Source organism: Suncus etruscus, chromosome 14 (genome assembly GCF_024139225.1).
Source record: "Suncus etruscus isolate mSunEtr1 chromosome 14, mSunEtr1.pri.cur, whole genome shotgun sequence".
NCBI classification, from domain to species: Eukaryota; Metazoa; Chordata; class Mammalia; order Eulipotyphla; family Soricidae; genus Suncus; species Suncus etruscus.
This window is the reverse complement of record NC_064861.1, coordinates 81,832,693-81,845,143: the sequence shown is the minus strand read 5'-3', so window position 1 is coordinate 81,845,143 and position 12,451 is coordinate 81,832,693. Positions and strand designations below refer to the sequence as shown.

The 12,451-nt window shown below is 44.6% G+C and overlaps 1 non-coding gene across 1 annotated transcript; it reads right to left on the bottom strand.

Moving 5' to 3' along the window:
* Positions 1–1,503: 1,503 nt before the first annotated feature.
* LOC126029294 (U7 small nuclear RNA) lies at positions 1,504–1,565 on the bottom strand. The gene has a single exon (XR_007502916.1). It is a non-coding gene; the product is annotated as a U7 small nuclear RNA (small nuclear RNA).
* Between the last annotated feature and the right edge of the window lie 10,886 nt (positions 1,566–12,451).

Below are 12,451 nucleotides of genomic sequence, written 5' to 3'. Positions count from 1 at the left end.
GTCCCATATGGTCCCCCAAGCCAGGAGCGACTTCTGAGCCCATAGCCAGGAGTAACCCCTGAGTGTCACCGGGTGTGGCCCAAAAACAAAACAAACAAACAAAATAAAACATGTTAAGAAGGTCTGGGCGGAGGAAGGGGTGGCACAAGGATTAAGACATCTGCCTTATGGGGCCGGGCGGTGGCGCTGGAGGTAAGGTGCCTGCCTTACAAGCGCTAGCCAAGGAACGAACAGCAGTTCGATCCCCCGGCGTCCCATATGGTTCCCCCAAGCCAGGGGCGATTTCTGAGCACATAGCCAGGAGTAACCCCTGAGCGTCAAACGGGTATGGCCCAAAAACCAAAAAAAAAAAAAAAGACATCTGCCTTGGGGCCGGGAAGGTGGCGCTAGAGGTAAGGTGTCTGCCTTGCAAGTGCTAGTGTAGGACCACGGTTCGATCCCCCAGCGTCCCATATGGTCCCCCCAAGCCAGGGGTGATTTCTGAGCACATAGCCAGGAGTAACCCCTGAGCGTCAAACGGGTGTGGCCCAAAAACCAAAAAAAAAAAAAAAAAAAGACATCTGCCTTGGGGCCGGGAGGGTGGCGCTAGAGGTAAGGTGTCTGCCTTGCAAGCGCTAGACAAGGAAGGACCGCAGTTCGATCCCCCAGCGTCCCATATGGTCCCCAAAGCCAGGGGTGATTTGTGAGCGCATAGCCAGGAGTAACTCCTGAGCGTCAAATGGGTATGGCCCAAAAACAAAACAAAACAGACATCTGCCTTTCCCCACGGTAGCTCAGGATGGACTGCAGTTTGATCCTCCGGCATACCATATGGTCCCCCAAACCAGGAGCAATTTCTTTTTTGGGGGGGGGGTTTTCGGGCCACACCTGTTTGATGCTCAGAGGTTACTCCTGGCTAAGTGCTCAGAAATTGCCCCTGGCTTGGGGGGAACCATATGGGAAGGCAGACACCTTACCTCTAGCACTACCTCACCAGCCCTGCCAGGAGCAATTTCTGAGTGCATAGCCAGGAGTAACCCCTGAGCATCACCGGGTGTGGCCCAAAAAACAAAACAAAACAAAAAAACCATGTTAAGAAGGTATCTTTAATCACTAATATGAATAAAGGTATACCAATAGCTATTGATATCAAACAAAATGAGTGTAAACATTATTTTATTTTTTTGGTTTTTGGGTTACTCCTAGCTCTATGCTCAGAAATTGTTCCTGGCAGGCTCGGGACACCTTATGGGATGCCAGGATTTGAACTGTTGTCCTTCTGCATGCAAGGCAAGCACCCTACCTCCATGCTATCTCTTCGGCCCCGTAAACATTACTTTTGAACTCACTCAGCAATCAAGCTGATTTAAAATTTAAGTGCTCCTGAGTTTTTTTAGAGCTCAGAAATTACTCCTGGCAGGCTCTGGGGACCATATGTGATACCAGGGATAAAACTGGGTCAGCCATGAGGGCAAACACCCTACCCACTATGCTATTGCTGACTGTTATTTTTTTATTTTTATTAAAGGCCTTCCGGCAGCAACCAGAAAGCCTGCTAGGCAACTTCTAAAAGAGCTATAACACTTTTGACTGTTATTTTTTAAAACTATATAATACATGCAGATTCACAACATGTTTATAATCATAATACCTATAAATAAACAACTATATTTCTTATATCACACTCTGGAATAAAAAGTAGTTATTCCCTGAAGATTACCAATTCCCTGATTTATAATATTATGAAGTAGTTTTTGCATGTTTTAAATTTAATATATATTTTATCATATTTTATTTCATGCAATATGTTTAAGAATCATACGTTATTGCATGTGGCAATAGTGCATTCATTTTCACTCTATACTGTATTCCATTTTAAGGATATTCGAGTATTCTCTTTATGGATATTTGTATTTTTTATCATTTTGTGTTACAATAAAATATGACTAAATATGTGTATCTGTGTTCTGTTAAATTTACACCGTCTCTCTTACGATAGGTACTGCTAAATAGATCAGGTCTTTTTTGGCAAGTGATGATTGGCTTTGGAGACTCATAGCTCTATTATCTTCATTGTCAAAAAATGGCCTTATAGTCATTCACGTAAAGAATTCCTAAAGCGGGCCTAGAGAGATAGCACAGCGGCGTTTGCCTTACAAGCAGCCGATCCAGGACCAAAGGTGGTTGGTTCGAATCCCGGTGTCCCATATGGTCCCCCGTGCCTGCCAGGAGCTATTTCTGAGCAGACAGCCAGGAATAACCCCTGAGCACCGCCGGGTGTGGCCCAAAAAACCAAAAAAAAAAAAAAAAAAAAAAAGAATTCCTAAAGGGCTGGTGAGATAGTACACAGTAGGGCATTTGCTTTGTATGCAGCCAATTCAAGATGGACTGCGTTTTGAATCCCTATGGTCCCCTGAGCCTACCAGGAGTGCATTCTGAGCGCAGAGCCAGGAGTAACCCCTGAGCACTGACAAGTATAACCCACAAACCAAAAAAAAAAAAAAATCCTACAAATGACTTTATAATTGTGAGAAGTCTGTTTATCATGAGTATAGGAATGTAATAATGTTTAATGCTTTTTAAATTATGGCTTAACCTTTACAAAAAAGAAAGGAATTTGTATTGGAGGGAATCCAGTAGTTATAAGTATTGGTGTACTTCTAGTCAAAGGTTACAACCTATTTAAAGAAATAGCTTTTATAGACTATAAAAAAAATCTACAGGGGGCTGGTGTGATAGCACAGCAGGTAGAGTTTGCCTAGAAAACTGAATATATGGAGATCTACAAAGGTAAAGGGTTTAACTTATTAAAAAAATAAAAAAAGAACCCTGGGGCTGGAGTAGTAGCACAAGCCATAAGACATCTGCCTTGCCATCACTAGCCTTGGATGGACTGCGGTTCGATCCCCCGGCACCCATATGGTCCCCCAAGCCAGGAGCAATTTCTGAGCATATAGCCAGGAGTAACCCCTGAGCATCACAGGGTATGACCACAAAACAAAACAAAAAATACAATACTTGAAGGTGATGGGCATTTTGTATATAATATATCAAAATGAAAAGGGTTTTGAGAGAAGTCAGGTATAAAAATATTCAGGATTTCATAAGCTATAGTGAGATGGGATATTATTCTAAGTAGAACTGGAAATCACTGAGAAATTCAGGGGCTAGAGTACTGCAGTAAGGCACATGCTTTGCACATAGATGACTCAGTTTTCAGTTCCTAGTACTGCAATGGTCCCCTGATTGATCCTCTAGGAATGAATAGAGAGCCAGTAGTAAGCCCTAAGCACTGCTAGGTGGATCCATAAACTTAAAAAAAAATTACGAGGGCCGGGAAGGTGGCGCTAGAGATAAGGTGTCTGCCTTGTAAGCGAACGGACCTCGGTTCGATCCCCCGGCGTCCCATATGGTCCCCCCAAGCCAGGGGCAATTTCTGAGCGCTTAGCCAGGAGTAACCCCTGAGCATCAAACGGGTGTGGCCCAAAAAAAAAAAAAAAAAAAAAAAAAAAAAAAAAAAAATTACGAATTAAAAAAAAAAAAGCTAAATGAAAAAAAAAATTACTTGGGTTTCGACATTTTGTGCAGCATCAAAATGGATTTATTAAAAATAGGAAAAATAGGGCCCGGAGAGATAGCACAGCGGCCTTTGCCTTGCAAGCAGCCGATCCAGGACCAAAGGTGGTTGGTTCGAATCCCGGTGTCCCATATGGTCCCCTGTGCCTGCCAGGAGCTATTTCTGAGCAGACAGCCAGGAGTAACCCCTGAGCAATGCTGGGTGTGGCCCAAAATCCAAAAAAAAAAAAAGGAAAAATAGGGGGCCGGAGAGATGGTATGGAGGTAGAGCATTTGTCTTGCATGCAGGACGGTAGTTCAAATCCCGGCATCCCAAATGGTCACCTGAGTTTTTTTGGTTGTGACCCAAAACAAACAAACAAACAAAAAACAAAACGGAAAAATAGGTGTGTTCCACTAGTACAGTAGGTAGTCATGCTCGCGTCCTATCCAGGTTCAATCCCCACAATCCCATATAGTCCCCAAGCCTGCCAGGAGTAACCCTTGAGCAAAACAAAACAAAACAAAACAAAACAATAAAAGAGAGCCATAAGGCCATATGGATAGTACTAGGAATAGGTAGTATGTATAGATAGTATAGTATAGCCCTCTATGAGGCCAACCCTGATTTGTTCACCAAATATGTGTATATATAACACACACGAATCTCCAGAGCACTGTTACAGTGGCCCAGATAATCCCTGATGGCACAGGGCCTGAGCAGTCCTGTTTCCTTGGGCCAGCACTTAATATATTAAGTATATTTACATATATACACCCTGGCATAGAAAAGCAGCATATTTACTATAATCAATGTTTAACCTTAATTCTGTTGTTTACATTTATGATATGTAACACATATCCACCACATAACTGTAATTTTTTTTTTTTTTGTTTTTGGGTCACACCAGGAGTTACTCCTGGCTCTGTGCTCAGAAGTCGATCCTGGCAGGCTCAGGGGACCATATGGGATGCAAGGATTCGAACAGGGGTCCATCCAGTGTTGGCCGCCTGCAAGGCAAATAAATGCCTTACCGCTGTACTGTCGTTCTGGCCCCCCATACCTGTATTTTCTATAGTGTTATTAAACAGACAATCTTCTATTTGGTAAAGGGATGTGACTCAAAACATTAGAATTAAAATATGTATAAGATGGGGCCAGAGAGATAGTATTGGTAGGGTGCTTGTCCTGCATGCAACCGGCCTAGGTTCGATTCCTGGCATCCCATATGGTCCCCCATTTAGAATCACCAGGAGTAATTCCTCAGTGTAGAGCTCCTGAGCATCTTTGGGTATGCCCCCAAAACAAAGCAAAAAAAAAAAAAAGTGTCTGTGATTCAAAGAATTATTTTGAGGGTTTTGGTTTTTGGGTCACACCCAGCATCGCTCAGGGATTAATCCTGGCTTCAGACTCAGAAATCGCTCCTGGCAGGCTCGGGGGACCATATGGGATGCCGGGATTCGAACCAATGACTTTCTGCACGAAAGGCAAACACCTTACCTCCATGCTATCTTTCCAGCCCTATTTTGAGTTTTTGTTTTGTTTTGTGGCCACACCTGGTAACATTCGTCTGTTTTTTTTGTTTTGTTTTGTTTTTGTTTTTGGGTCACACCCGGCAGTGCTCAAGGGTTACTCCTGGCTGTCTGCTCAAAAATAGCTCCTGGCAGGCATGGGGGACCATATGGGACTCCGAGATTCGAACCAACCACCTTTGGTCCTGGATCGGCTGCTTGCAAGGCAAAGGCCGCTGTGCTAGCTCTCCGGGCCCTACTCCTTTCTTTGTGCTCAGAAATTACTCCTGGTTGACTCAGAGGAACACATGGGACCCTGGGGATCAAAGCCAAGTTTGCTGCATGAAAGACAAACTCCCTGCCCACTGTGATATCACTCTGGCCCCAGACTTTATATTTTTGAATCAATAAGCTATTTCTGAAATAGCTAATGCAAAAAACCAAAAACCTACCATAGAACTATATTATTCATAAGGATAACTGATTTCTCTCTTTTTTTTTTTTTTTTTGTGGTTTTTGGGTCACACCCGGCAGTGCTCAGGGGTTATTCCTGGCTCCAGGCTCAGAAATTGCTCCTGGCAGGCACGGGAGGACCATATATGGGACGCCGGGATTCGAACCGATGACCTCCTGCATGAGAGGCAAACGCCTTACCTCCATGCTATCTCTCCGGCCCCATTTTTCTCTCTTTTTTTTAAATGTTTTTTAGTTTGGGGGCCACACCTGGAGGCGCTCAGGGGTTACTCCTGGCTGTGTGCTCAGAAATCACTCCTGGTAGGCTTGGGGGACCAAATGGGATGGCAAGGATCGAACCCGGGTCTATCTGGAACAGCAGCATGCAAGGCAAATACCCTACCACTGTGCTATCACTTTGATCCTTTGATTTAATTTTTTTGGCATTTCATCCTTGAGATCCATGCAAATTTATTTGAGTATTTATATGTCATTTCTAGTTCTTGTTCCATTATAATGTATATCATTCAAGTGCTAATGGACATTTGGGTTGTTTTCACTTTAGGGGTAATCTTTAACAAAGACACATTTATCCACATACAGATTTTTCTTTTGTTTTTTGGGTCACACCTGGCAGCGCTCAGGGATTCCTCCTGGCTCTATGCTCAGAAATCGCTCCTGGCAGGCTTGGGGGACCATATGGGATGCTGGGATTCAAACCACCAATCTTCTGCATGCAAGGCAAAAGCCTTACCTTCATGCTATCTCTCCAGCCCCCCAAAAAAACTTTTTAATGTCATCTCAAATTACCCTTTTTATCACTGTGCAATATTCATCTTTTTTTTTTTTTTTTGGTTTTTGGGCCACACCCGGCAGTGCTCAGGGGTTACTCCTGGCTGTCTGCTCAGAAATCGCTCCTGGCAAGCACGGGGGACCATATGGGACACCGGGATTCGAACCAACCACCTTAGGTCCTGGATCGGCTGCTTGCAAGGCAAACACCGCTGCACTATCTCTCCGGGCCCGCAATATTCATCTTTATTTCTAGTTTTATTTTACTTGAAAGTCTGATAAAAACGTTTTGTTTTGTTTTGGTTTTGGTTTTTGGGCCACATCTAGTGACTCTCATGGGTTGCTCCTGGCTATATGCTCAAAAATCGCTCCTGGCTTAGGGCACCATATGGGATGCCTTGGGATCGAATCACAGCCTGCCCTAGGGTAGCGCATTGAAGGCAGACGGTCTGGCCCTGATAATAAAATTTTTTGTTTTGTTTTTGGGTCACACCCGACAGTGCTCAGGAGTTACTCCTGGCTCTGCTCAGCAATCATTCCTGGCAGGCTCGGGGGACCATGTGGGATGCCGGGATTCGAATCACCATCCTTCTGCATGCAAGGCAAACGCTCTACCTCCATGCTATCTCTCTGGCCCCTGATAAAACTTTTGTAGGAAGGTTTGGCCACACCCGACAGTGCTCAGAGATACTCCTGGCACTGCTTTCAGGAGTTATTCCTCGTGGGCTTGGGCTTGGGCTTGGTGACCATGTGGTGCCATGGACTGAACCTAGATCTACAGTGCTGTACTATCACTCTGATTCCAAGCAAACTAAATAGTCTTGTTAATGTATTTGTTTTATTTTGGGGCCCCACCTGGCAGTGCTCAGCACTTACACCTGGCTCTTCTCTCAATTATTACTCCTGACGATGCTTAGGGGACCATAGAGGGTGCCAGAAATTAAACCCAGGTCTACCCCATTCAAGACTTTCCTGTTTTGGGGCTGGAACGAAAACACAGCAGTAAGGCGTTCGCCTTACACGCAGCCAACGCAAGATGGATCCCAGTTCAAATCCTAGCATCCTATATGGTCCCCCGAGCCTGCCAGAAGCAACTCCTGAGTGCAGAACCAGGTGTAACTCCTGATCATCGCTGGGTGTGATTAAAAAAACAAACAAAAAAAAAAACAGACTTTCCCGTTCTTTTCAGCTCAATTGGTTTTACTACTCTCTGCATGATGCATTTTCTATGCTTTTAATTTTCCCTTATATTAAGTGAATTTCTTAGAGAATAGAATATGTTCAGTAATGTATTGTCCATTTAGATAATCCCTTGCTTCTAAATGATATATTTACTTCCTCTGCATTCAGTGTTATTTAAATGTTTGGATTCAGGTATGACTCATTGTCTTCTATGTGCTACCTGTTTTTCTTCATTCCTGTTTCTATTTTGTCTAGTTTTGGGATACACCCAGGGTTGTCTAGACTTCTGGATTTGTATTCAGAGATTATTAAAGGCTAACGAGGTCTAAATCTTCCTGCCACCATGAGTGCAAAGCAAGCACTCAGCCATTGAGCTATATCCCTGGTACTTTTTCACTTTCTTGCTTTCCTTTCACACACTGCCTTTTTCTTTTCTTTTTTCCTTTTTTTTTTTTGGGGGGGGTGGAGGTGGGGGCATACCTGGCCATGCTCAGGGGTTACTTCCTGGCTCTGCACTCAAGAATCACTCCTGATGGTCTCGGGAACCAGATGGGATGCAAGGGATTGAACCCAGGTTGGCCAAATGCAAGACTAATACCCTACCCACTGTGCTATCGCTCCAGTACTTATTTTTATTTTTAATGAAAATCAGGGTCTCATACAGGCAGAGCATGCGGTCTACCACTGAGCCACATCCTTTTCTTTAAACTGTATATAGTGTACATTGCAAAATTTACCATTTTGATTGGGGGGGGTCGTATCTGGTGGTGTTCAATTTACTTCTAGTTCTGTCCTCAGGGAAGGCTCAGGGGAACCTACATGGTGCCAGGAAAACAAATATAGGTCAACCATGTACAAGGACTCTCAGGCACCATTTCAGTTATTTTAATATAATTTCTAGTTTTGAGCCAAACTATGCAGTAGTATTCAAAGCTTTTCACTAAAGGATCACTCTGGTGGGGTTCCAGAAACCATGAGGAATACTGGGAATTGAGAACAATCCCCATGAAAATCAGTTGAGTTCTTGGTTCAGAATAGGCCTGGAAAAAGGTCTGAGTTTTATTTAGGGCATAGCACAGTGGATAGAGCATTTGCCTTGCATGTGGCAGACCCAGGTTTGATTCCCAGCATCCCATATGGTCCCCCCAAGCCTTCTAGGAGTGATTTCTGAGCTCAGAGCCACAGTTACCTGAGCACCACCAGGTGTGGCCCAAAAACAAAATAAAGTTTTACTCAAGGGCTGAACAGATTTACAGTAGGCAGTATGCTTGCCTTGCATACAGCCCACCTGGATTCAATGGTTCCTGACGCATTGCCAGGCATGATTTCTAAGTATAGAGCCAGAAGTAACCCCTGAGAATTGCAGGCATGGTCAAAAACAAAAAACCCAACACTAGCTACCCAGAAATCCCTGGTTCCACTGATATAGAAGTTATTTACTTAGCTCTCAGTCTCATTCCTACCACAAAAATACTAAAGAAGTTAAAGATCTTATTGCTGACTTGGACTGAAATTAATCACCACAAATCTATTTATGCTTTGGCTTTCAATACCAGTAATGTGGTTTGGAATGCTATACACAGACATCTTTTTTTTTTTTTTTTTGGTTTTTGGTTTTTGGGTCACACCCGGTGGCGCTCAGGGGTTACTCCTGGCTGTCTGCTCAGAAATAGCTCCGGCAGGCACGGGGGACCATATGGGACACCGGGATTCGAACCAACCACCTTTGGTCCTGGATCGGCTGCTTGCAAGGCAAACGCCGCTGTGCTCTCTCCGGGCCCACACAGACTCTATCTTTTCAACAATTAAGTCATATGACTCTATCTGCCTCCTAGGCAAGCAGTAATGGTAGAAGATTTTTGCCCACAGGAGAAACTTTCCATATAGAACACACAGGGTTCTTGGGTCTAGCCCCAAGCCTTATTCTATAATACAATGGAAAGCACTGAGGACCAGACTTTTCCCATTGTTTTGGGGTCAAATCTATTGGTGTTCAGGGTTTACTCCTGGCTTTACTCTAAGGGATCAGGGATCACTTCCTCTGGGTTTGAGGCAACAGTGCCCAGGATCTAACCCAGATGGGCCCCATCCATGCAAGGCAAATGCCAGTCAGACCAGGCATCTGGAGCAGGTTTTTGGTAGTAAAGAAGGGCTGGGAATAGAGGTAGGGGAAATATGCCCTGGAAAACACCAACAAAAAAAGGTAGTAATTAAGGGGAGAAAGAAAAATGATACCAAAACCTTGGACTCTGTCAATTTTCTTTTCCTTAGTGACAGGAACTGCGGATAGTTCTTCTTGCCACACAATCAGTTCCAGTTCGATCCGTTAACTTTTATATGTTCTTTCCCCAACCCCCCAAAGTGACAGAATTCAGAAAATGGGTGGGATAGTCTTCTTGGGACTCCCATTTACTTACTCAGATTTCTTTTTTTTTTTTTTTTTTTTTTTTTTGGTTTTTGGGCCACACCCGGTGACGCTCAGGGGTTACTCCTGGCTATGCGCTCAGAAGTCGCTCCTGGCTTGGGGGACCATATGGGACGCCGGGGGATCGAACCGCGGTCCGTCTCCTAGGCTAGCGCAGGTAAGGCAGGCACCTTACCTCGAGCGCCACCGCCCGGCCCCTTACTCAGATTTCTTAACATTAATCATACCACATACACCAAAGCCCGAACACGGAGCCCTCAATTCTACACCTTCCCTGGTTCCAGTCCGGAGCCAACTGACCAAAAGGCTCAAGATGCCTGCCTCAGTGGCTAGCTCCTACCAACGTCTGCTACTCTGTAAAGCAGCGCTTGAAATCCCGCGAGACTTGGTGTCAGCCAGCAACGCCCTCTGGGAAATGTAGTTCGGACATCTTCAGTTGGAAATTGCCGTTATATGGGCCAGATCTGCAGAGTCCGGACTCGGAGCCCATTGGACAGCTGACAGGCCTACTACTTTCTTGTTGTCATGCTCGCAGATGAAATTTTAAAATGTTAAAGTTTACTACTCTAGCGGCCGGAGAACATGGAGGTAAGGCGCTTGGTGGTGGTTTGAATCCCAGCATCCCATATGGTCCCTCGAGCCTGGCAGGAATAAAAAAAATTACTACTCTAGATGAAAACTCCTAGTCCACAGTCATAGTATCTGGGGGATGGATGAGGGCGACTGTGACAGACCTTTGGTGTATATAAACCGGGCAGAAAAAGCCACCAATTCAGTGTGGAGGGAGGGGGGCAAATCCTAATTCCCTTCTGGTATGTTCCCTTTTATAAAAAAAATTTCTAGCTAGTAGTAGCAATGCAAAGGAGATGGAAAAACTGTGACTTTAACAGGGTTTATTCCAGTACCAGGCAACATGCAGCGATGAGGGATGGAATTGGGGGTCTAACCAATAATGCAGCATCAGACCCTAAGACCCAACCTTTCTCCTCTCCTTTAGTCTGAGGTGGTTCCAGGGTAAATCCAGGGTTTGAAGGAGGATGGTCTTTGACTTAGCTGAGGAAGCTGTAAGATCTTGGAGAATGGAGAATGTGTTAGGTTGGGGGTTTGATCTTGGAGATCTTGAGTGTGGTATTTGATCTCACGTGGTAGAAGAGGGCGCTGTGTTTGAGAACAGATTTATGAGGTTTTTTGTTGTTGCTGTTTTTTGGTTTTTGGGTCACACCTGGCAGCGCTCAGGGATAACTCCTGGCTCCACGCTCAGAAATTGCCCCTGGCAGGCTCGGGGGACCATATGGGGTGCCGGGATTCGAACCAATGACCAGCATGAAAGGCAAATGCCTTACCTCCATGTTATCTCTCTGGTTTAAATCGGATCGTGTTTTCCGTCACTTGGGCAGCACAAGCAACTCTACAGCATTAAGACTCAACCAGGTAAAACACGAAGTTGACCTTGGAGGTCAAGCAAAACAAAAAAACATGTATCATTTAGAATCTGAGACACAGCTCACTATACTGGTGCAATGCTTTGCACTCAGGAGACCCAGGTCTACATAGCACCAGGAGTGAGGGAGTGAGTCCCCAACACTTGGGGAGTAATGCCTAAATACTGCCCAAACTAAAAAGCAAACCCATATAGGGCTGTGGCTTGGTAGAAATGCTTTGCATGTTTGATATCCTAGATTCAGTCCATTGCAAACTAGAATGAGAATAAAAAAATAGAAAAAGACTGAAAATTAAACATCTCTATGGAGGAATGATCTCCAGGCAGAGTACACCCTGAGCACTGCCAGTGTGCCCCTACCCTCTGCAAATGATACAGAACTTGGGGGGGGGGGGGGGCTGGAGCGACAACACAGCAGAAAGGCGTTAGAACACAGACTCTGGTTCGAATCCCGGCTTCCCATATGGTCCCCCGAGCCTGCCAGGAGCGATTTCTGAGAGCCAAGAGTAACTCCTGAACGCCGCCAGGTGTGACCCCTCCACCCCCCCCCAAAAAAAAAAGACACAGAACTTTCCTGAATCAATTAATAGCAGTTAGGTAGGAGATAGTATAGCTTGCCTTGCACACAACTGACCTGGCATCTGGAGCCACAGGGAGTGATTCCTGAGTAAAGAGCCAAAAGTAAAGCCAGAGTAGCACAGGGTGTGGCCCCAAAACAAAAGAATAAGGTAGAAACATTTTGTTTTATTAGGCTTGGAAAATTAAATATTGGGCGAGTAAGGACTCGGGCCCATATCTGGCCATAACCAGGAATCAGTTCTGGTGGGCTTGAGGAGCATACAGTGCCCAGGATGGAAGGCAAGTGCCCTACTCACAGTATTAGTTCTCCAGCTCACATTCCATAACATAGTTAGAAAAAAATCAAAACAGATCTTTGATGCATGTACCCTTACTTGCATAAAAGTTCTTAAATATTAAAATATAGTCTAGTATAGTTGGTAGGGCACTTGCCCTGCGTGTCAAAACAGTTTCTAATTCCTGAGTACACACAGGTGAGGAATAAACCCAAAGCAAATTGATAATGCTGTAAGTGAAACATTAGAAATGTTAAG